Genomic DNA, 24,531 nt, shown 5'->3' on the forward strand with positions numbered 1-24,531 from the left:
CACACACTACAATGTCTGCATTTTCAGAAGTTCCTGGGAAATGCAGACTTCTAGTTTTTACCCCAGACTAATTGGATCTAAATCAGTACTGTAATAGGGTCTTCAAAAACTTTGTTAGCACATTGAACATTGAGAAGAATGACCTAGAAGGTCAGTTTCTAATTTAGAACTCTTATCTTGGAATGAACTGTACAAGAGGCATCTCTCAATGTCCCAGATCCCAGAATCTTCTCCCACTTGTGGTACCTGCCAGCATTCCGGGGTGCTGTGTGCATACCTATACATTTATATTGTTTAGAAGAGTGGCTCCCTTCAGGCCTAGGAGTGTATCTGACAGAGTAATCAGTCACTGAGAGGATGGATTCAGGCCAAAGAAAGGCTTATAGCAAGTTAAGCAAGATTGGGGTTCTATACATAGATTTAGAAGTAGGATATAACCCAAGAGAAGTATACTCACTGGCCCTGTAGACACCTTATCCACTGAAATAATGTAGAAAAGTCAGCTGAGGTGTACAGTGCAGCTTAAAACCCCTTCTCGGCCTGGTGTGATAGTCCTGCTAGGCAAATGTGTCCTGAGTGTGAGATTACCCTGGAAATGACGTTAAAACTAGGGTTCCGCTGGTCAGAGAAGTAATGAAAAACTGGGAAGTTTGAGTTGAAAGTGTTTATCTGTAAAGGCTGAATCTGCTGGGAAGCAGCCAGCACCATAGAGCACCTTCGCAGTGGACAACTCAGATTGATGTCTGAATTTCATGTCATTTGCTTTGTTTACAGGAAAAAAAAAGTCTCTGGATTTTAGGGGTGATATTAACCCTTGGCAAAGAGAGACTATAAACTATAAACAAGTCTGTGGGGGAGACACCAGCTGTGCAAGTGACTTTTAAGTCACATAGTGCTTGACATGTCCATAATACATCTGGCTCACATTTCTGTGTTTAATCAAAAACTAGCTCCCCAAAGATATTTTGTACCTTCTTTCAAAATCTGTCTCTCCGTCAAATGGAATTTCTTAGAGAAAAAAAATAATGAAATGTGATTAGTGCAAATGTCTCTGAAATTTATTGTACTATTAAAATCCTATTGAGCCTTTGTTTATGAAATGTATTTTTCTGTATTTGAGGTTTAGGAAAGCGTGATAATGAGGCTGTGAAGATTCATGGCCTCTTTTCTATGGCTTAATTTAGGCTCTATATCAAATATGTAAAATAACATTATATCTTCCCACTACCTCTGTGTATCATACATTTTATTATTATTTCCCTGCCAGAGATTTTTTCCCTCCTTTTCTCTTTTTATAAATACAGAACTACTAGCAGTGGAGAAATTTTTAATACAGACAGCTATTATCTGGACCACACTGAAGAGCAAGTTTGGATGATGAGTTTTTCCTCCAGATCTGCCTCCAGGGTCAAGTAGACACAGGGTTATGTTCAGTGTAGGTCACCAGCCTCTGCTCTCTGCACATGCCCTCTTTTTAGGAAGTTCACACTCCACTCTATACTGCCTGTGAGTATCTTCATTGTCTGTGAGTGTCTCAGCAGCGTTGCCCACAAGGTACAGACAGACACACAGGATAGACACACACTCTGAAGAGGGGTGATGAGATTAGAAGCATATTCATGGCTTCAGGAGGCAAAGTTCTTTGATGGGTCTTTCCAGGTATGACATCCTTTATCTTTCTATATATAAGTCTCAGATTCGTTCCAGGATTTCCTAACTCTTGGCCTATATTATGCTGTTGATTTCACATAATTCCCCAAGATAAAGATCAGTGATCTACACAGTGACAAGAAGTCTTGTCTTACCCTCACATGTCTTATGGCTGGTGTCTCCCTGCTGTCCCTATAAGGCTGTTCTGTTACCCTCTCTTGGATCCTTATGTTTATCTGGCTTCTGTTTAATATGGGGTCTGCACGCCTATGGTCATATCTACTTAGGAATCACCGAGACTGGTTTTGTCTGGTTAGTATGTTGTCCTCTTTAAGAGAACACCTTCTTGTCCCCTGGAGCCCTGCCTGGCTCTCGTGTTTGGTGCCAATCCTTTGGCTGAACACTTTCAGATCACTTGCTTTTATGATGTAATTCTGAATAATGTCCCTCTTTCCCATGGAACAGATCCTCTGAGGCTGACCATGTTCACCTCAGTATACACTGCAGAGCCCTGCACAGAGAAGGCCTCTCTCTCTCTCTCTCTCTCTCTCTCTCTCTCTCTCTCTCTCTCTCACACACACACACACACACACACACAGTAGAGCAGTGACCTCAACCTTGATAATGCTCCAACCCTCTAATACAGTTCTTCACATGTGGTGACCCCAACCATGCAATTATTTTCATTGCTACTTTACCTTCCAAAGGGGTTGCAACCCACAAGCTGAGACCTGCTTCTCTGGGGGATCAGTGGGCACAGTTCTATCTCCTCTATTCTAAGACTCTGTTAAGGGCAGCCTACAGAGATAATATTTGCCACAGTGTCATTAAAAGGTTTTATAGGCCAGAGGCTCATATTTAAAAACTTTACTTGGATATAATGAAGGGGAAGAGGAGGTCCTCATTCAAGTTTGGCAAGAGGGATCCAACTAGTGCTGTAGTGGGGAGACAGATGCTTGTGCATCCTCGGGGCCCCAAGAAAGATGGCATAAGTGACCATTTGGAAATGGAGCTCGTTAGTGGGCTCCACTTAGCCTGAGCCCAGTTCTGGGTGGCAACATCACTACCCCTCTCTCTGCCCTTCCCTTTCTAAATTTTCTAGAAATTCAGTGATTTGAACTTTATTTTCCATCCTTGTGCAATGTGAATGGTTATGGAAAGTGCCCAGGCTCTTATGGCACACACATGGCATAGGTGTATCTTGAATGCAGGTGTTGTTTGGGTTTGTAAGCTGCAACATCAAAAGGCACAGTCCTCTTGGATGAAGAGGGATGTTACACCCTGGTCTTTCTTACTTGTCATCAACACGCCATGTTGATGGTTATGTAGTTGCTTGGTTGCTGTTTCCCATGCCTTTGTTCATTTGCACTGCTCTTATCCAAGCTCTCATTCTACCACAGGTAGCATTGGTGATGTAGTTCTGAAACAGGACAGCTTTTTAGAAAGCTTCAAAATAATTCAGTTTTGATGATTCTTTATACCATGCTGCATTATATATTCTGCTGTTTTGCTGCCTGTGTTTCTTCAGCAAGAGGATTTGTTTGGCTAATAGCAACTCCTAGAATTTAGCACCAAGAAACTTCCTTGCTTGCGGAAACCTGAGCTCTGAAGGATAAGGCAGCAGGCATGGCTCTTTCCATGCTGAACTTGCAGTCTTGAGATGTTTGCTCACACTCTTTTCAATATCATGCTCTCCAGTGAGAACACATTTTTAAACATTCACAGATAAAGGAAATTTAGGCTTTTATCTTTTTAAAACCCTGTCCTTTTGGAAGGAAAACAGAAAATAAATCACAGAAACTTAGAGGCTCCCAGCTGTGTTTCCAGTTGTCAGCATGCTTCCAGGGTGTCTACAAGTCCCTTCTTACCCTCAACACTTTCCTTCCTTCTTTCTTTCTTTGATCTCCTGGCAAGATATAAAATATCATAGTAATGAAGACTGGTCTTAAACTCACCGGGTAGCTGAGAGAAAACCTTGGGTTTCTGGTCCTCTTACCTCCACTTTTCAGCAGCTGGTATCCAAGACGTGTACCACCATGCCTGATTTGCATGGTGCTGAACAATACACCCTAGGCCAGAACTCTATCAACAGAGCTGCCACATCAGCCTTGTACTGTTCACTTTTGTGTCACTGTGACTAGATCCTAGACAGGGACTTAAGGAAGTAAAGGTAGGTTTATTTTGGCTCAGAGGTTAGGGGAAACAACTCCTCATGGCAGAGGAAATGTGGTACAGTAGCTCCTTTAGTAGTGGTGGTAGCTTCCAGCACTGGCTTCTAGCAGAAAGGGAACCAGAAGCAAGCCTGGATAAAACACTGTAGAGCCCATAGAGACACCCTCACTCTAGCCTCCTCTCCCAAAGTCCCCAGAACCTCCTAAAACAGTAATGCCAATGCAATGTCCACCCATAGGAAACTGCCATGGTTATTTTACATCAAAACCATGGCAAGTTCTTTCCATTCTTTTGTGTGAGAATTAGAAAGCTTTAAAAAGGAGACTTTCTGTTTAGGGTTGACATAAAGAGGGGAGGAATTTTGCCTGGATTATACAAATTACCCAGCTATTGTTTAGGAATTATCATCAAGAAAATTTCCTAGGTAAAATAATTGTAATAGTGATATAATCACTACATCCCTACTAGGTAATTCTTTTAAAGTGAATACGCTGTGGTATAGATTATGCCACAATTTATTTGTGTGTGTGTGTGTGTGTGTGTGTGTGTGTGTGTGTGTGTGTTCTCGTTTAGCCGAATGGTTTTCAATAGCAATTACTGAAGTGTCAATGACCTTCTAGCTGAATGGGATTAAAAAACTTAAATGAAGTTTTACTAGTATCAGTCTTTGCTGTCATACAGGTAATTGAGAACAAGATGTATGCTGCAACAATGCCACCTATGGTTAGTTGCTTTTCTTTGAAGCAAGGTAGAATTTTTACATGGGCTTCAACAAAGAGGAGCCTAAAATAAAGTCTGGCAAGTGGGTTAGCACTGCCTTTTCCAATTGCACAAAGAACTAAACAAATAGGAAGGCTTTTGTACTCCCCTTGTAACTACTTGGGGAAGTCAAGACCCTACTTTAAAAACAGATTCCTCACAGAAGATAATAGATGGCTTTGTAAGAGCCCACAGCTTCTTCTGGTGTTTTTGCATTGTGTCCTTTGATGATCCCCCCCCTTTTACTTAGATTGAATTTTCATCCTTCCTTTATAGCTTACTTTTTAGTTATTGTAAGACCAATACTCGTTTGATGACTGGAAAAATATTCATTAGTATTGTCTGCATGGTTTAGAAGTTTGTTCTTTACATCTTCCCAGGAGGACTTGATTTGTTGTTGTGTGGACAGCTGAGAGGGGGTTCTTTAAGATTGTTCAGCTGTCCAGAAACCATTTACTGAGAGATCATCTTCTCCTCACAGCTATAGGCTTTCTTTTATAGATAAGAAGTTTCCATCATGGATGGCCCAGGTTCTAAAGCCCTCTGTGATTCTGTTGACCCATTAGTCTCTCAGTGGATAATAGCATTCTGTCAAACAATAGATTTTTGGTATGTTTTCAGTTCTGATGTCAGGAGGATGATGAACAAATGAATGCAATTCATTCATATGGAGGAGTATGGAGCAGCTGTGGCATCCATGGTGATGGCCACAATGACTCAGAGATGTGCTCTCTAGTGAGAAAGCAGGAATTACCAGAGAAGAGTACAGACAGCTGTATTTGGGTTGTTTAAAGGAACAGAACTGACTGACTGACTAAATGTATGTATGTAGGTATATATGTATGTATGCATGTATGTATTATGTATTATTAAAAGGGAATTTATTTGCGTGGCTTATAGACTATGATTCATGTAGTTCAACAATGCTGTTTCTCAAAGGATCAGCCAAGAATCCAGTAGTGGTTCGGTCCACTAGCCTGGACGTCTCAGCATTCCCAATCTGGTGCTGGAGTCCTGGGAAATTCTTAGAGAGCATCTCCTTTCCCATCCATATTAGAATCCCAAAGGAGTCAGTTGGAACACAGTGAGGGCAACAGGATAGATGAACTTGTCAGTGCCCGAGAGTGCGAGTTGGCAAAAAGCAAAAGCTTTTTCTACATCCTTTTCTGTGGGCTGCCATCAGAAGGTGTGGCCCAGGTTTAGGGTGGTTCCTTCCGACTTAAATGATCCAATCAAGAAAGTCCTCTGTGGGTATGCTCAGTTGATTACAAGTATAGCCAAGTTGACCACCAACATCTGTAGAGTACTGTCTTGCATTAATTACAAAACAAACTAACAAAAATAACACCAACAAAACAGAATATTATAAGAGTGGATTCCTGTGATCAAAGACCAGCACTTGCATATTGAAGGGGGCATTTATTCCAGAGGATTGGGGCTGAGTATGAGTCTGGATGCCTTACAAATGGCTTTGTGCTTGGGCAGTAAACCTTGCTTACAATGGGCACTAGGTACAGGAAAATTCCTTGGATTCCTACATCTCATACAGTACTTATGAATAGTTACTCTTCAGTTTCAGTGTGGCGAAAAGAAAATACACTATTAGCATATATACATTATAATAATTTTATAAAATAAAATGAGTAGCCCTAGAATATTTCCTTTTCTATGCACTGAATACTTCTTAAATGTTCTCTTTCTAATTTAAGTTTACCCACATCCCTACCCGTGTGCCTATCTAATGTTAAGGCAAACTGATAAAATATAATAAAGCTGAAATCCCAACTGCAGGAGTGACTAGCGATAAGAATTTGACAACTTACTTAAATATTCTTCACCTCAATCTAATCTGTAGAGTAAGAGTATCCCTCAGGAATATTTTCTTGAGGATTAACATGTAACAGGCTCTTATAAAGAGTACATTGCTCATTTTATGGTCACTTCTTTTAACAGGGCCTCTAAGCTTGAGTGTACACAATTAAATGTATCTGTTTCTTTTCCCATTGCTATGACTAAGTATGTGAAAGAAGCAATCTAAAGGATGTGGTTTTTTGTTGTTGTTGTTTTGGGTTTTTTTGTTTATTTGTTTTTTGTTTTGTTTTGTTTTTCTGTCTAATGTTGGGACTTGATGCAGTATATCATGGAGTGGAAGGCATGATGCCAAGAGCATGATGGAGCTGGCTATATTGTGCCTGTAGTCAGGAAACAGACAGCTGAGTGGAAGGAAAGCCAAACTATACAACTTCAAACTGGTCTCCTGTGACCCATAATCCTCCCAAAAATGTTCAAAATAGTGCCACCATCTGGGGACTAGTTAGCTGTGAACTTGCAGAGGATATTTCACATCCCAAACCCAAAAGGCCTGTGTATGTATGCAATTTTAATTTTGTCCTTGAAATTGTATGGCTCACATGTGTCCCAGTTAGTTTTGACTAGCCACTTGACATAGACTATAGTCATCTGAGAGATGAGTTGTCTATATTCATCTGTGAGGGACTGCCTTGACTGTTAGCTGATGAGGGAGAGTCCTACAGACCATGGGTGACACCATCCCTAGGTAGGTGGTACCAGGCTATAAGAAAGCTGAGTATAGCACTGTAAGAGCACCATTCAAGACCACCAGATAGCTGGCAGCAACCTCCATGATTCCTGTTATACTCTCTTGCCTGTGGAGTGAGTTGCCCAGTCAGAGGTTGTGTGCAATAGCAAGCAGGCTTACTTGCCTTTGAGTTCCCATTCGAGTCCTGGGCCTGGCTTCTCTTAACAATGGATTGTGATGTGGTGCAGCCAAATAAGAACGGACTGTGATGAAAACGGAGCCAAATGAATCCTCTCCTCCACAACATTTCTTTTAGACAGAGTATTTTATTATAGTAACAATGATGGATGAAACTTGGGGAAAAAAGGTTTATTAAAACTATTTTTAAATCTCATGATTTTTTTTAAACTGGCTTCTTGGAAGAAACAAATTTAAGAATATAATTTAAGTAGGAAATTTACATTTTAGAATTGATAAATAAGAGTTTGTTCATTTAAGTCAATAAATATTCCAGATATCTGGTCTTCTCAATACCTCAGAGGGTTAATGTTTTGTTAAGAGTGAACAACCAGAGATGAGCTGGAAAAGTTGGAGAGTGAATGGGATCATCCTTGCTCTTGTTTGGATTTTGGTGTAGGGAGAAAAGGGAAAGGAGAAGGCAATGGGGATAAGAAAGAATGATGGGGCCAAAATGAGCACAAAGTAAGTTTTAGTTTCATGTTAATGATTCTATAGAGAAGGTAAAATTGAAATTGGATATAGAGAAAACTGAGGATGTGGTTGCTACTTCATGTAGAATATTCTAGAAAGGCCAAAGAAAGTAAGACTGTAGGTGGGTGTCTGGGTCAAGAAGATTTCCGAGAGGCTCTCCAGGTTGGTGACAGGCTGCTATGGATTTGGGTTGCTGAGGTACTGGCAATAGGCTAAACAGCCCTGTGAGAATGAGTTCTCAGGACTGAATACTGAGAAGATTGTGTAGTGCTCTAGTGGACATGTCAGGGTTAGGACCTACACTGGAAGATATGAATGGTATTAGACGGCTTTCAGCAGAGAGTGATGCTTTCCAGTGTATTTTTTAAAAAGTTACTCTTTACAAATGGATTTGAGCAGATATATTACAAAGGGAGCGATAGGCATGACTAATAAGCATATGAGACATCTTGAAACATCTCAACACCATCAGTTATCAAGGACAGTTGACTTAAACTACAGTAAGGGAGCATTTCATACTCAACAGAAATATTAAAATGGAAAGAAACATTAGCAACAACATTCCTGCTGTCAGTAATCAAATGCATAATAATGAAACGCGTTCTGAGCTTAAACCGTGTATGTGAGGTGTGTGTGTGTGTGTAATCACACAAATATTTGAAGAACAGGTAGTTTACATGAAATCACATTTCTGTCTTATCACTTAACAATTCTACTCTTATGTATTTGTCCACAAAAGCATCAGTCCATGAAAATTTGAACAAAGTGCTCATAGCATATTAATTGATATAAATAAAACTATGCAATAATCTTAAATGATATTAGCAACTACTGAGCAAACTATGGCATACTGATGCATGGAAGGCAGTAGAATGTTCTAAGCTACATTCCTTGACATTGATGAGTACCATAAATGTTTTATGTTATGGAAAAGGAAACCAGATATTATTTTCACCCCCTCAAAGCAACAACAAACAAAACAAAAAACACTGTATTCTCATTCTTGTAAATTCATAGAATATGACAAAGTAAACATTGATAATGGAAACCACGCTATATTTTCCTGTCAGGAGACTGACTAGACCATGTCATAAAAGAATTTCTAGAGCAGTGATTCTCAACCTTCCTAATGTTGCAACCCTTTAAAATAGTTGCTTGTGCTGTGGTGATGAACCTCAACCATAAAGTTATTTTTATTGTTACTTTAAAACTGTAATTTTGCTATGTTTATGAATTATAATATAAATGTCAGTGTCTTCTAGTGGTCTTAGGTGACCCCTACAAAAGGGTCATTGGACTCTCAATGAGGTTGATGCCCCACATGTTGACAATCATTGTTCCAGAGTGATAATAATGTCCTCTACTTGATTTTGGTGGTTTTAAGAGTTATGACTTTATAGCCCGGCAATAGTGGCACACACCTTTAATCCCAGCACCAGGAGGCAGAGGCAGGTGGATTTCCATGAGTTCAAGGCCAGCCTGGTTATTCTATAAGGCAAGTTCCCAGGACAACCAGAACTGTTACAGAGAGAAATCCTGTTTCAGAAAGAAGAGAATTGGGAATTTGTAAAACAAAACAAAAAGCTATCAGATTTTACGTCTTATCTGTGTATGTACATGGGTGTGTTTGGTGTATGCATGTGTATATGTATGTATGGATTGTATGGGTAAACATGTTTGTGGCAGCCAGAAGTCACTGTTGGTTGGCTGCCTCAGTTGTTTTCCACTTTGATTTGAGGCAGGATTTCCCACTTAACCCAGAACTCGCTAATTTGGGTAGGCAGGCCTGCCAAAAATCCCAGGGGGATGTGCATGTCACAGCCTCCCTGGTGAGATGGTTGTGGCCCCACCCTGTTTTATGTGGGTGTTGCAAATCTGAACCTAAGTGCTCTTGCCGGCACTACAGGTAGTTTACAGACTAAGCCATCTTCTGAGCCCTACATTTTAAACTTTAAAATGGATGCATTCTGTTGTAAGCTGTGACTAATACATTTGCTGGTAACTGAAATGTTTTTGATTTCAAAGGCAAAAGGTAGGAGAGGGCAATCATGGAAACAGAGATGCCAATATAATGGCCTAGGAAAGGAATGATGGTGACATGGGCCAGGATAATGATAAATAGATGAGACCTGGCCATTATTTGGAGATGACTGAATTGCATGAGAGATGTTATAGGAATGGAAAATACTGGAAGGAGGGGTAGATTTTGTTAAAGGATGTAAACTAGAGTCATTTCTATAAATATTTGAGATTGACATTAGTTATCCAAATGAGCATTCTCAGTAGGAAGATGGATGAGTTCTGAGCTCATAGAAGATATTGTCAGTGGGAGTCAAAGTTTTGGAAATTGTTAGATATTCAAATTTTATGAAGAGTAGCTGTGACTGTGTAAGCAGGGAGTATTGAAACATAAAAGGGTAGGGGTAAGGATTTAGCTTTTTAATACTGATGGCATAATGAAGACGGGAAATGGTCAACACTGAAGATGGGAGACCTAATTCAGCAAGGAATCATCTGACCCTGAGCAAGACTTGCCAAACTTAAAACCACATTTGTTTATTGTTTAGAACTTTTCACCACAGAGATCTGGTACTTCTGTAGACTGTGTATAATCTTGAGCTTTTTGTCATCCATGGAATTAAAATGTGTGTGTGTGTGTGTGTGTGTGTGTGTGTGTGTGTGTATAATTTCAAGAATTCTAAGTTTTCGATATTTTTTAAAATTGTCCCTTAGCTGAAAGCCTGTAACAAAGGCTTTGCCCACAACCTCTCTTATTGCACGATTTTATGAAGTCTCATGAAAGATGTAGTCATTTTTCTGTTATTCGTTGTTGAGTGCTGGACACAGCACTGACTAGCTCTGCCTGTTCCAGCTAATTTTCTTAAGGCAACGATTGAATCATCAGAAAATAGCAAACGTAAGGCTGAGAAGGCCTATTTTGGCTTATGTTCAAGAGGATGCAGTTCATCATGGTCAGGAAGGCATGGCGACAAAATAAAAATGAATAAAACTTTTTTTAAGGACTGGGAATAAAAGTTCTATTTCTAGGGTATGCAGTGAAACTCAATAAGCTTGGTTTTGTTGGCTTGTGTTCAGAGATAGCTGGGTGTCTTCACAGAGCATTATGGAAAAGGGTCACTAAGAATGTGTGAATGTGTTTTCAGTGGAATGGGGCTGTATTGTAACTTTCAAATGCATTCATTATGCCAAGATACTACTTCTGCATTAAAAAAAAGCATGCAGTTTTGCAGTTAAAATACTGATGAAACTAATGTAAACTTCATTTCTCTCAGAAGTTTTTTTAAAGATTTGTATTTATTAATTTTTAATTTATTATGGATATGGGTTGGATGTGGGCATTCCTGCCATAACACATGTGTGGGAGTCAGAGGATGGCCCCTGGGGTGAGTTTTCCCATTTCACCTCTTAAGTTATAGGGATGAAACTCAGATCATCATGCTTACACCATGAGGACCTTCCTAGCTGTGGCATCTCACAAGCCCTTGTCTCCTAATTTCAAACATGATGAAATGAGATATCATGATGTACTGATGGACTGAAGTGATTATGAATTGACACCCTGATAGCTAGGGATAATAGCACTCTCTCTCTCTCTCTCTCTCTCTCTCTCTCTCTCTCTCTCTCTCTCTCTCTCTCTCTCTTCCTCCTTCCCTCCCTCCAGCTGTCTTTCTAACCAAGAAACAGGAAGGAGAATGGGGTCCATAGAAAATCTACAGGAATGCTAATATAACATCTGCTTGTTTTCATTTTATATAGGCTATTTGATAATTTTCATTGAAATCCAAATGAATAAATGATAGTGAAACTTACTCTCTGTGTGTGTGTGTGTGTGTGTGTGTGTGTTTACCACATGTGTTCATGTACTCTCGGAGTCTAGAAGAGGGCATTAAATCCCCTGCAGCTGGAGTTATGTGTGCCTGATGTAGTGCTAAAACCTGAACTCGGGTCCTCTGGAGGAACAGCAAGTATTCTTAATTGCTGAGTCATCCTCCACCCCCCAAAATGTGCTGGGTATTTTAAAATAATACATGAGGATATTTGAGCTAAATTTTATAGGATTTTAAGATCTATTTAAATCCCTCCTGTTTGATAAGTGGACTGTTGCCTAAACAGCTCAGTGGTTTATGATGATATCACCTCCTTTTAGAGATAACCCTGTTATGTCACTGAACCTAGAGTGGTGAAGACAAAAAGGCACAGGAATAATTATGGCTCTGAAAGATTGTGCTTCAGTTCAAAGGGATGCAAACTGGGTTGAGAGGGTGGTTCTTGTCCAGGGAGAGGGGCCAGGAAGAGGAAAGAGAAGACAAAAGAGAAGCAACTCCCAGGAATATATGGTCTTTGGCAGAAGGAGAATTTTACCCTCAGTATTTTACTACCATGCTTTGGAAAGTGAAAAAAATTAGTGAAAGTGTGTTGCTTTAAACTTTGCATTATTGCATCCCCAAGAAAGGCTTTGGAAAACGGGGGTGGGGGTGGAACATAAATGGCAGCAGCTGCAACCATGCAGAGGCAACTGCTCAGCATATGTAAGTGCAGTTGGAAAATCATTGTCTTGCAGAGAATGCTCGAAATTGGTCCCTAATGGCCTTGGTTTTTGTCATATGGTCTTGATTATAAGGCTAAAATTGCATTGCCATGCCTTTAGTGTGAACGAGATGGATGGATAATTACTACGTGAGCTGAATACCTTTCTGCATCAAGGAACTAGGACATCCTCTGGCCACAGTAGCTACAGTTTCCACTATCTGTCAGAAAAGCTCTGAGAGGCCAATTCATCACCATCCTGGTGGGGAGAAATGGAATTGGGTCTTCTTTACTCGGGTGTCCACACTTCCTGTTTATATGTATATGCAAACTGTAGACCCACTGAAGTGGCCAAATGGGAGTGCCATGAGTTAGTCTGTAGAGTGGCAGGGGTGTTACTGGAGGTCTGAAAAGGAAAAGCTAGCTCTCTAGAAAGTGTTCTGCTCTTGGTGTGGACTTAGATTGTTACTGAACCAGAGAAGAGGATGCTGGGGTTCTATTTGAGATTCTTCAAGGAGTTTAAAATAATCAATCACAGGAGCTGTCAAGGAAATAAGAAATGCCCGTGGACCAGTGATTTCAGATAACAAGAAGGAAACAGGGACTGGGGAGATGGCTTGATGGTTAGAAACACTTACTGCCCATGTAGTAGGTGTTGTCTTGTTTTCCAGCATCTACATGGTGATTCACAGCTGCCTACAGCCTGTGATTTCAGGAGATCCAATACCATCTTCTGGACTCCACAGGCACCAGGCATGGCTGTGATGCACATCATACATACATGTAGGCATTCACACATGCATATGAAATGAAAATAAGACAATCATAAAGGGGGAGAAACATATTTTTCTGTTTGTGAATATTGCTTTTAACAGACATTGCTCCTTCAATAGCCTCCAGGAGCCTCTTAAAACGTGATATCATGATACTAACAAAATGCAGACTGCTGCTGTTGCTGAGGATAAATCTGATAGCCATTTAGAAGTGGTTCTCACCATCTCTGCTGGTATGAGCCTCAGCAGAGGGAGATATGAGTGCTTTGCCCTAGGTGAGGGCATGCCCTGGGATCCCTGACTATGAATGCACACCTTCTTTCTCATGGGGCATTTATGATGGCCCCACCTTGCAAGGAGTATGCACAGTTGGCTAGAGGGCCATTGTTATTCTTCACTGAGCCTTGAACGTGGAGGCTAGGACGGGTGGGGGAAGCAGATGCCACTTATCTGAAGAATTAGTCTGATATGAAAGCAGACATGGATCTGAGAGAGAGCCTGCAGCCTAGTCAGCCTAGGAAAGCTTGTGATTATGATATATAATTATCTATCCAAAACCCAGTGTGGGTATTGGAATTGTAGTTCTACACATTGGTGGTCAGTTTTGGTCAATTACATAGCTGTTGTGCTAGCCTTTGTTTTGACACAGTGTTGTATTTAAGGTAGAGAGTAGTCAAAACATCAAACTGAAGATGGTACCAGCAAGGTGTCTCAAGCCTGACAACTTGAGTTTGAGCCCCAGGACCCACTTATATAGCAGAAGGAGAAAACTGAAAGTTACTTGTACACTGACTGCCATGCACATGCCATTATGTGTACCCCATCTTAATTAAATAATAGGATGATAAAGAAAATCTAACATGAAAAATAAATTAAGAATGGATGCTCCTTTGTAAATTAAAGAAAGAGGGGATATAAAGAACAGGGCACTACCTGTGTATATGTGGACACATGTATGTAAGGAATAGGGTTTTCTGCATCTCCCATCACATGTATATGCATGTGTATGTATGTATGTATGTGTCTAAATTAACAAATAATTTCCTGTGTTATATACACATATGTACACATGTGTATGCACACATATCTGTATGTATATGTGTGCATGCATGTATGTATGTGTGTATATATGTACCCGTGTATGCACATAATGTGCATGTGTGTATGTACTTGTATATATGTGTGCCCATATGTGCATGTGTATACTATGCACACTCATGCATGTGTATGTACACACATATATGCACACATGTGTTTACTGTGTTTTTGTGTGTAAATGTGTAAATGCATGTACATATGGATGGATGAATATGTGGGATGTGTGTATACGAATGAACATGTGTGTGTGTGTGTGTGTGTGTGTGTGTGTATGTTTATATGCATATGTGTGTTCCCATGCAAAGGGTTTGTTAAGGACCAGAAACAAATAATAGTGTGCCAGATCAACTATCCATATGTACATCACAGTGATGCAGTTTGGTTGCACCCGTTATTATTCCGTATAGTAGTTAAATCTGGCATTCTGGGGCAAAAAAAAAAAAAAAACCAGGAGGGTTATACTATCTTGGTGCTGTTTTTAGCCTTCATTGCTATCGAGAGCTGCCAAATTAGTAGCATTTTGTGATTCCCGATTTAGCTCTTTTAATAGGAAGCAGGGCTAAAAGCAGCCGACCAAGCAGCTGAAGACTCATCACAAGCCAGTAAGATCAATAAGCTAAAAAAAAGTAGGAAAAGTTTTTGAGTGACAGCTTAAAAATGGAAAATTTAAATATATACCACTGCCTTCTGCTCCATTGTGTAATTCGTAAAGCCCATTTTGGCTGTGTGTTCTTAAGCAGTCAGGAAGGGGATTTATTCGAATCACCAGATTTGTGTTTATGTTCCACACTGTAAACTATGCTCAGAGCTATATATCTGCAGACAGGTGTTAATACCAGGAGTGTTACCTAAGCCTAGTGTTGCTAGTATTGTTCAAAGTGTAGTTTATTGGGCTATAAATAGGAACATCGTATTGATACTTGCTTTATTATCTAGTTCCCTGGATAACTTGTATGTGATGCCTTTGAGCTACAGAGCTGGAAGCGCTTTGTATCCACAGACCCAGGCACAGAGTCCATTCGAGGGGTACAGTAGGAAGAATTCATGACTCAGTTTTAAACTGTCTTGTTTCCTGTAACCACTAATCTTAAACTTGATTCCATGGTCAGCATCCTGAGAGTCTATTTCTGATCTTTCATCACTCAAAGATTCCATACATTTAAACATTTAAACATTTAAACACACGCACACACACACACACACACACACACACACACACACACGAGGCTGGAGAGATGGGTCAGCACTTAAGAGCACAGACTGTTCTTCAAGAGGACCTGGGTTCAATTCTCAGCATCCACATGGAGGGTTACCACTATCTGTTATCCCAGTTGCAAGGGATCCTATGCCCTCTCCTGGCTTCTGTGAACACTACATGCATGTTGTATAGAGACATACATCAAGGCAAACAACCCAAACACATAAAATAAAAACGAATTAATCTCTATGTAAGAGAAGTAAAGATTCTATACAGGAAATAATTTATGAGAGAAGTGCAAAGTTCAGATGAGTAATAGGAATACCTGGGAAATGTTTCTACTTCCTGAAGTTGAAAGCTCATAGCATCCTCCCCTGATTTTACCCTCCAACAGTTATTTATTTTGTAGGCATTTGTTGCACTTTTCTTGGATATGGTCCTGTCTCATTTATGTAACATGATGAATATCTTCAGTAATTATGTAAAAAATAGTTCATGTTGCAGATAATAATTATTGCCTGGAATACTGGGGGACAGTTTCTGACTGGGAGTTGAGCACATGTTTCATCTTCCATGTTCAAACCGTGGCTTCATATTGGTAGGAAGTTGGTTGTTATTTATTGGTTCACGTAGCACTTTTATTTGAGGACTGATTCTTGCATGGTGGATGGTGTTACCACACACCAGCAAAGTTCATTTCTTTTGTTGAAAATAAAGACAGTATTTCAAGACTGCCTAAATCTCACCTGATACACTCTAGTTTATTAAAGGCCATAAACAATGAAAAGATTCTTTCTTAAATTTTCCTTTAGCAATCCAAGGCCAAACCAACACCTAAATCATGAGTATGTTAATTTATGTAGGTGTTCCTAATGTACTATAAACACTGGTGACATTTTCAACAAAGTTCCTAGGTAAGCATTGGAAGCTTACAGTCATATCTGCTAGGTCATTCCTTCTTTTATTCAGCGTGTGGTAGTCACAGAACAGCTTCACGGCAGACACTATGCTGCCCTCTGGATGTCCCTTGACATTCATGGAGATTGAGATGATACCCAAATCCCAAGATCCTCCAAGCTTTATAAAATGGCATGCTATTGTCTGTAGGTTGCTTGCATATTAAATATGGTATGAATATGACAAGAATAGTATGTACTGTTAAGAGAAGATACCAGGAAGTCTGTTCAAGTCAGCTTTCTTGCCTCTCTTATGAGTACTTTTGGGGTGGGATGGGTTGAATCCACAGTTGTGAAACCCAAGGAGCAAAGGGACTGAAAGAAAAAGCACTAAATATCTTTATCCTAAAGAAAATGTCAGGCTGCATCAATTTGGGGAGATAGATCTAATGTTATTTGTAGTCAGAATTTCTTTTCTGTCTGGTCTGTCTGCCGCCCTTCAGCACCAAGTAAATACACAGAGGCATATTAATAAAGACATCACCCATCAGTTATGAAAAGTTTACTTTCTCTGGAATGAACAACAACAACAACAAAAAAAAATCAAATATGTCATGTGTGGCCAAATGTATTTTCCTCCTTCCTTCCTTCCTTCCTTCCTTCCTTCCTTCCCTCCCTCCTTCCCTCCCTCCCTTTCTCCCCCCATCTCTCTCTCCTTTTAATGTGCACTGAGGTTTTTCTGATATATGCCTGTTTGAGGATGCTTGATCCCCTGGAACTGGAGCTATAGACAGTTGTGAGCTGCCATGAGGGTGCTAGGAATTGAACCTTGGTCCTCTGGAAGAACAGCCAGTGCGTGTAACCACTGAGCCATCTCTTCACTGACCAAATGTATTTCCATTGTCTTGTGTCTTCTTTCTATTTGTTATCAAATGTGGTACAGACTTGATTGAAATTCCATAGAATTTCTTTGAATATATCACTCGAATATCTTAATCTTGGTAATTTATTGGGTGGTGACAAAAGGGAGATGAATCCAGGTGACACACACACACACAGAAGGACAGACAGTGACATAGGTTTTGCCAAATATAAATCTGGACAAACCTGAGAACAGGAACTCTCAAACAAAGAATTTCCTCCATCAGATTGGCCCATAGGCATTGTCTTCATTGCTAATTGATGTAGGAGGACCCAGCTGTCTGTGGACAGTGCAGTTCCAGGGCATGCAGGGATGGGCTAGATGAGGAGGGTAGCTGAACAAATGAGAGAGCATGCTGGAGAGCAACATCCCTCTGTGGTCTCTGCCTCAACTCCTGCAGAGGCTGAGCCCAGGATGGACACCCCATCTCCATAAGGCACCCTGAGTACTTTAAGCAATACTGTCCTTATTCTCCCATTCTACCCTGTAATAGTCAACAACACAGTGGCAGAGGAAAGGCAGGGAGCCAAGGATCCGCAAAATCTAGGATGTTTTTCTTTTCATTCTTCTTTATTGCCTCTTTTCTGAGTTAAAATACACAGCTCTGGTCTGAAAAAGAAGCTAAAATCCTTATGCAAAGAGCTTGTAAACAAACGCCCACTTGTACCATCTGGTTTTCTAACACATACAAGTGATTAAGCTTCAGAGCTATGATTGTTAAAATTTTAAAAACACAACAACCCCAAACACCTCCAAATAGATGCCTTATACAAGTTTATAAGGGGAAAACATGATGTTTAGTAAATACCATGGAAAGGTTTAGACAAACTTTTTCATTTCCTTCCCCTTTCCTACCACTTCCTTCTTCCCATCCTCTAGTCCTCTCCAATATTCTTTTCCTTTGCCCTCCCTCCTTTTCTTCCCTCCCTTCATTATGGGTGCCACGGAAATGTATGATATATGCACTTAAAATATGCTACCGACCCTACATTTTCAACAACCTGGAATGAGCTGAGCCCTTATCTTCACATTCATTGTTATTTTTTGCCCTTGATAAAGAAACACATATGCTCAAATGTATGTGTGTGGCTGTGCACGCCAGAGGATGTCTTAGTTACTCCTAGAATATATTAAAAGACCCCGGCTATTTGGAAATTATAAATTCATACTCTTTGTCCATAATGATTGAGGAAAGTCAGGTCAGGGGAAATTAAGTATGGTAAGAGCTCTCATTTTTAATTGTGCAATATCGATACTGCCTTTATAGTTAATTTCCTTGACAAGTTGTGGAGCATATGGTTTGGATCCCTCATCCATTTCTAACGTGGAAATGACTCTAAATTGGGACATTTCACTGAGGTGACATCACTGGAGGGGAAAAGAACAAGCACCACCCTGGGCGGCAGGGCTGGAAATAACTGCATCCTCCTAGCTGGCCACTGTTGGAGGGGACACCATGCATGGAGAACCTCAAGTGAAATAAAATCTGTAGGTGAGGAAGCATCACCAGATCTGGCCTGCTATTCCCGCCCCCCCCCGCCTCCCAGTCTTAAACAGTCCTTATCCGTAGACCTGCCACATCTACTGGGGAGCAGGGCAGGGTGGGGTGGGGGGAACCACCAGGCAAAGAGTGCTTAGCTTTGTGGATGTCAACTCAGGTATAAAAGTGGACTCCATGTGATCTAACCCCCCCCCCCACACACACACTTGATGATCAGTGTGATGGACTCTAGCTGTTTCTTACAGCCATTCCTTGTGTTTACGGTGCTGGTCCAGGTGATTCATTGAGCCCCTTGGTGCACTGGGCTCCGGTCACGTTGCTTTTACTGCTGCATGTGGATTTTTCACAAATTTTGGTACATATGCCTCCTACATGGTAAATATGATGTGCTCTCCTGATGGTCTGTACCCCCAGGTGCCAGCTATGTTTTACCACATCTCTCAAGTTCAACATAATGTTCACCTCTCAGTTGACTAATTAATTGAACTGATGGTGTAGGCCTGGTCTCCGCTGTCAGGGGCTAGAGTTTTGCAAGAGATGCCAACTGGTTTGCTTTAATAGAGAGAGTCCTGTGGATATCCTGGAGAGTTGAGTCTGTGCATTTGAAATAGAATCAAACCTACCGGTGATGCAAACCTGTGATTTATTGGTTCTGTTCACTTCCAAGTTTATGTTAGGCTACAAACTTTGGGATGTATTAAAATTGGAGAGAGCAGACACAGGCAGTGCTCTTTTGGAGAGTAATGCCATCCAGTTTAGTGACAGGTAAAGAACTGTCCTAGGGAGAAGGTCTCTGGATTTTCCCATGATGGTGGAGAGGAAGCTTCTTTCATTGATTGACTTTCCTCAGGCCAGTTTGTTCTATTTTCCTTAACTGACCTCCCGCACTCCGAAAAAAAAAATCAGTTTTAGGGCTTGACACACTGGTTCTTGATCAGAATCAGTGTCCTAATAAAAAGTTCACTTACTGAATTTCATCCACGGGACTGAAATCCAGCAGCCACAGAAGACTCGGAACACAGCAGAGCACGGGCTGGTTTTTTTTTTTTTTCTTTAGATTGGAAGTCCAAAGTCATTTTTTAAACATGAGTGATGCAATTTCTTGTATCTTTCATTTAAAATGCTACTTGGTAAACAGCGGTGCAGATTAGTGTATTTGTAATTTAAATGAAGATCATACATCAAGCCAGAGTCTGCAAAGAAAGGAGAAGTTTAGGGAATGATTCATACCCCCTCTCTGTGTGATCTACTGTAGAAAATAAATAGGTGAGGAAAGGCAGGGAAGAAAAGGTCTGTGGGTTTGGGGAGACAAACTGAACTATCTCTAGAAGTCACTCCCAATAGCTAAATCTTTGTTTTCTTCAAGCACGCTAATAAATTCTTCCTAATTCATTTTTTATTTTCTCTCAGGGTCTGCTTGCAGATTTGCTTCAACAAAGGAAGCATCGTGTTACACCTTGTAAATAATTGATGCTTCTCAATCCAAGCCAGCTTGAAGGAAATTCTGAAAATAGGCACCGATTGAGCAGATGCTTCTTCCTCCCCACATTCCCTTCTTAGCACTCTCTGCTCTTAATGTTTGTTTAATAAAACCGCATCCCCACCCCCTTTTTACCTCCTGATGGAGTGGATAATGGCACCTACTACCGCAAGGGTTTGGGCATTACCTGGTACTTGGCATCTCTCATTTGTTTCACGTCAGTCTGCTTTGTTAAAGATTACAGGGAGCTGTTTGTTGTAAGTGGATGTAATAAAGAGCTCTTAATTAATCAGCAGAAATAATTAGCAAAAATGTTATGTCATCTTCAGCACCAGAGATGGCTTTCTGTGAATATAAAGGGGGAGGCGGAGAACGGGTTTCAAATATCCCTCAGAATCGCAGTGTGATTTTCACGAAGACCCTGAAGGATCACACTACTCAGAAAGCTGGGCCAACTGTAACCTTGCCCAAATCCGGCAACTTCTAGAAGGTTCCAAGGAAATGAGATGATCTTTGTTTCCCCCTAGAGTGAGAAAAAGGTTTCCATCTTACCTCCCTATGGATATCCCTTATGGTTATCCAAGATTTGGAAAAGTCATGATAGCTTTTAGGCTGCTATGGTTGGTGGAAATATTAGACTTCTTCAAAGAGGTTCTGAGTACTCCTCATGACTTTGTAAGCCAGATTGCCTTCGAGGGCCTTATTTCTGTTGCTTATAAAGTCATGGCTATGCTCTCTCTCTCTCTTTCTCTACCTCTCTGTGTCTGTCTGTCTCTCTTGTGTTCTCTCTCTCTCTCTCTCTCTCTCTCTCTCTCTCTCACACACACACACACACACACACACACAGAGAGAGAGAGAGAGAGAAGCCTCTGATAGTTAGCTGTGACCTTCTACTCTCCAGGACATGAGGAGTCATGCTCTTTTTGACTTAGGGTGCTCAAAATGTCCTAATCTGTGTGAATAGAAGATAATTCTCTGTTCTGTTCCTTATTTTTCTTAGTCATTTAGTACATTTTTTCTCTCTCTTTCTAGCTATTTCCCTTCTTCCTTCCTGACTTCCTACAGTTCAGAGATAAATCAGAAAAGGAATGTTTAGCAAAGAGTTAGATTCAAGAATTTTGGCTGAGTTATTGAAAAAAATCATGTACTTTGAAAATACTGTCTTCATTCACAAGAAAGCTTTCTCTATTGGAAACTGCAGCAACATCACTACATTATAGAATTGGGGAGGGGACAGATATTGAGAAGGCTGACTCTGGAATGCTGAGTTTGAACTCACACTGAGGGACATTTTCTGTTTCATCCGTCATGGGATAAAGATGTATCTAAACAGATAGGTTATTACCCACTTTCAAACTAGCTTAGTTTCTGGCCATGTAGATTTTTCTATTCTATTCTACTCTAATCTATTTTCCCATTGTTAGAAAGTTTCCTGGGAGACACTAAAGTCCTTTTTTTGCTGTGTCCTTTCCCAGCAAACAGCATTTCCTATACATATCCTGCACTGGCTAGTACTGCCTCTTCTGATGATCTTTACGGAACCACCCCTTCCAAATCCTCAAGTAGCTAAATATTTTCAGATCTGCATGAACTGTACACTATAGGAAGTGAAGGAAGCTGAGACACTGCTGCTGGCCTGTCTACCTCACTCTGCTCTCAGTTTATATACAGAGGGAACAGCTCATTTCCCTCCAAAGCACCTTGGCTGGTGCTGTCTGCTTGTTGGTCTTGACAGTATATGAACTGAAGGCAAAAATACACTGCTCATACTTTTGTACCTGAGAGGAAGTAGGTTCCAAGACTATGTGGCTTAGTGAGATAGATTTAGCAGGGGGTTTTCCCTCAGGAGAGGAGTGTTGTCTTTGACTATGATGCTATAATGTCAGAACTATGATGTACCCAGTGGTTTCTCTCTTTCTTGGCATGTCCTTTCTTAGCATGGCCTAGGGACTTAGTACCAACCTCTACCCTGTGGAGGTAAAGAGGTACTTCTTTTTTCAAGGAAGTGCCTATAAAATTCAGAGGCTCCTGCAAGGGGTGGTTTAGGACAAAGGGGGAGATGCTACAAAAAATTGCATTGCCTTAGGGTCAGTGGATTTGTGGCAGTTTACATTCATATATGATGTAAAAAATATTCTGTGGGCTAGGGAGGCAAACATGATGCTTGCTCCCTGGCCCTCACACGTCACAACCAGAGTGGGAGCAGTGCTATTCATTCTGTAAGGGATGTGAAAGATGTCTCCTCTGCAACATATACCCAAGCCACTGCATCTACTAGTACTGCTTCCTGGAATGACTTCTTTGTTGTCAGCTCATCCAAAAAGATGTAAGCAATTTCCAGTTTATAAAACTGTGTTCTAGTCTATACTTTCTATTTGTTTGTGATTCCATGAAACCAGGTGAGATGAATAGTAGTGAGTGTTCTAGGTTAACCACTCACTGATTTTCTCACCCAAAATTTCTTGTCCTTTTTGAGGCATGGTAGATTCCAGCTCAGGTTGGCCTTGAATTTGCTATGCAGCTGAGGATGGCCTTGAACTTCTGGTCCTCTAGCCTTCTGTGTACTAGAATTATAGCCATATACCACAATGCCCAGTTTATGTGGTACTGTGAATGGAATTGAGTGCTTCTTGTATGCGAGGCAAGCACTCTACTCATGAGCCACATTCCTAGACTGTGTAGTGAAATTCTAAAGATTGTTCAGAGGGTCTTATTGTTTTCACCATTCTTCAATGTATTGCTCATATTTTTATTACTAATAAATTGTCCATCTTGGTTAGTTATCACCCCTAAAACCAGGATTTATTTGAGGAGGGATTTGGACTGCATTTTACTAAGTAACCATCACAGAAGGAGTAGACATTAATTTCACATGTATTTCTAGCCATCATCTTCTCTCACCTAGGGACCTTAGGTACATGGAATCCAAGAACTGATTCCAAAAGCCATCATTATAACATAAATATTTTGAAATTTTACCAATATGAGATATGGGGCTTGGCAAATACACTTTGCTATTTTCAACACATTTTAATTTGTATCAGCACAATGATGTTTTTATGCATGTATATAATGATCTTTGATCATATTCAATGACCTATTAGCCTATTTTGTCCTTCATACTCTCTTCTTCCTCCCTACAAATAGCCCAAATAGACAAGTAGTGCATTTTATTTAAACAACTAAAGTATTGTTTTTATGATTACTATTGTGTATGTGTTTGTGAGTATGTGTGAGAGACAGAGGGAAGGAGAGAGACAGAGTCAGGAAGATGACTATGTGTGTGTGGGCATGAGGCTGCTTGTCCAGTTTCTTTTCTCCTTCTGCCTTTATGTACATTCTGGTCACCAGGCATGCATGACGTGTCCATTCCCATGAGCCACCTCATTGGCCTGAATAATACATTCTCAGTGTTACCTTGAATGCTGTAGTCATGTTTGTCATAGCCATGGTCATTGTGTTCAGACAGCAACATGACTGCTCAGATCAGCACTACACAATGCTCCCTCTATCCCTCAGCTTTCCTTAAAATCACAAATCTAAATTAGCTTCCCCAGGCTTCTAACTCTGCAGTGCCATTTGGGTGGGATCTTTCCTAATGTTTCTTTACACTCACACAAATTACAGCTTTTCAACAGGGCTCCTGTGCTTACAATCCTGGAAAATAAATAGGGTTGGATTTCACATTCCTGTTTTCATGCCTCCTGTCTCATTCATGAGAGTATTGAAAATACTGTTCTTTTTTCTGCCAAGCAGCTTCCTTTCTTGACTCTATTCCCTGTCAAATTCCAACTTACACTGCAGCCTCCTTCTTCACTGGTCCTTCTAGATCTTCAGTTCTCATTCTACCTAAAAAAATGTCTTTCAAAATTATACCTTTGTCTTCCAGGACTCCAATATCTCTTAAATCAAATCAAATATGCTTCCATCTGGGAATTTTGATAGCCTCAGAGTATTAAGAAATTGGGAATGAAGCTTCAATCTTGATCATTTGTCATGCATTATAATTTTAACTCCATCCTTGCTTAGCAGGTCTGAGGCAGCAGTTATGTGGGATGGGATGGGTGGAGGATTTTGTGCCTGAAGGGTGTCCCAGTGAACACACTGAGAAGTTTTGTGAAGGCAATGCAGACATCTCCTTGAAATGCTTCCTACCTAGGTCGACAGTTAGCAAATTTATGCCCCCAAAGAATATCATGGAAAATGGCCTGGTACCATCCGGCTACTTAACTGTCCTACATTTTTACATAGATCATTGTACCAGGGCAGACATCCAACTAGTTA

General features: G+C 40.5%; 1 protein-coding gene across 7 annotated transcripts in view; it reads left to right on the forward strand.

Annotated features, from left to right (window-relative positions):
• The window catches only part of Esrrg (estrogen related receptor gamma), a 544,752-nt gene that overhangs the window by 110,978 nt on the left and 409,243 nt on the right, over positions 1 to 24,531 (forward strand). The window lies entirely within an intron of this gene.

This window comes from Phodopus roborovskii, unplaced genomic scaffold (assembly GCF_943737965.1).
Source record: "Phodopus roborovskii unplaced genomic scaffold, PHOROB, whole genome shotgun sequence".
NCBI lineage: Eukaryota > Metazoa > Chordata > Mammalia > Rodentia > Cricetidae > Phodopus > Phodopus roborovskii.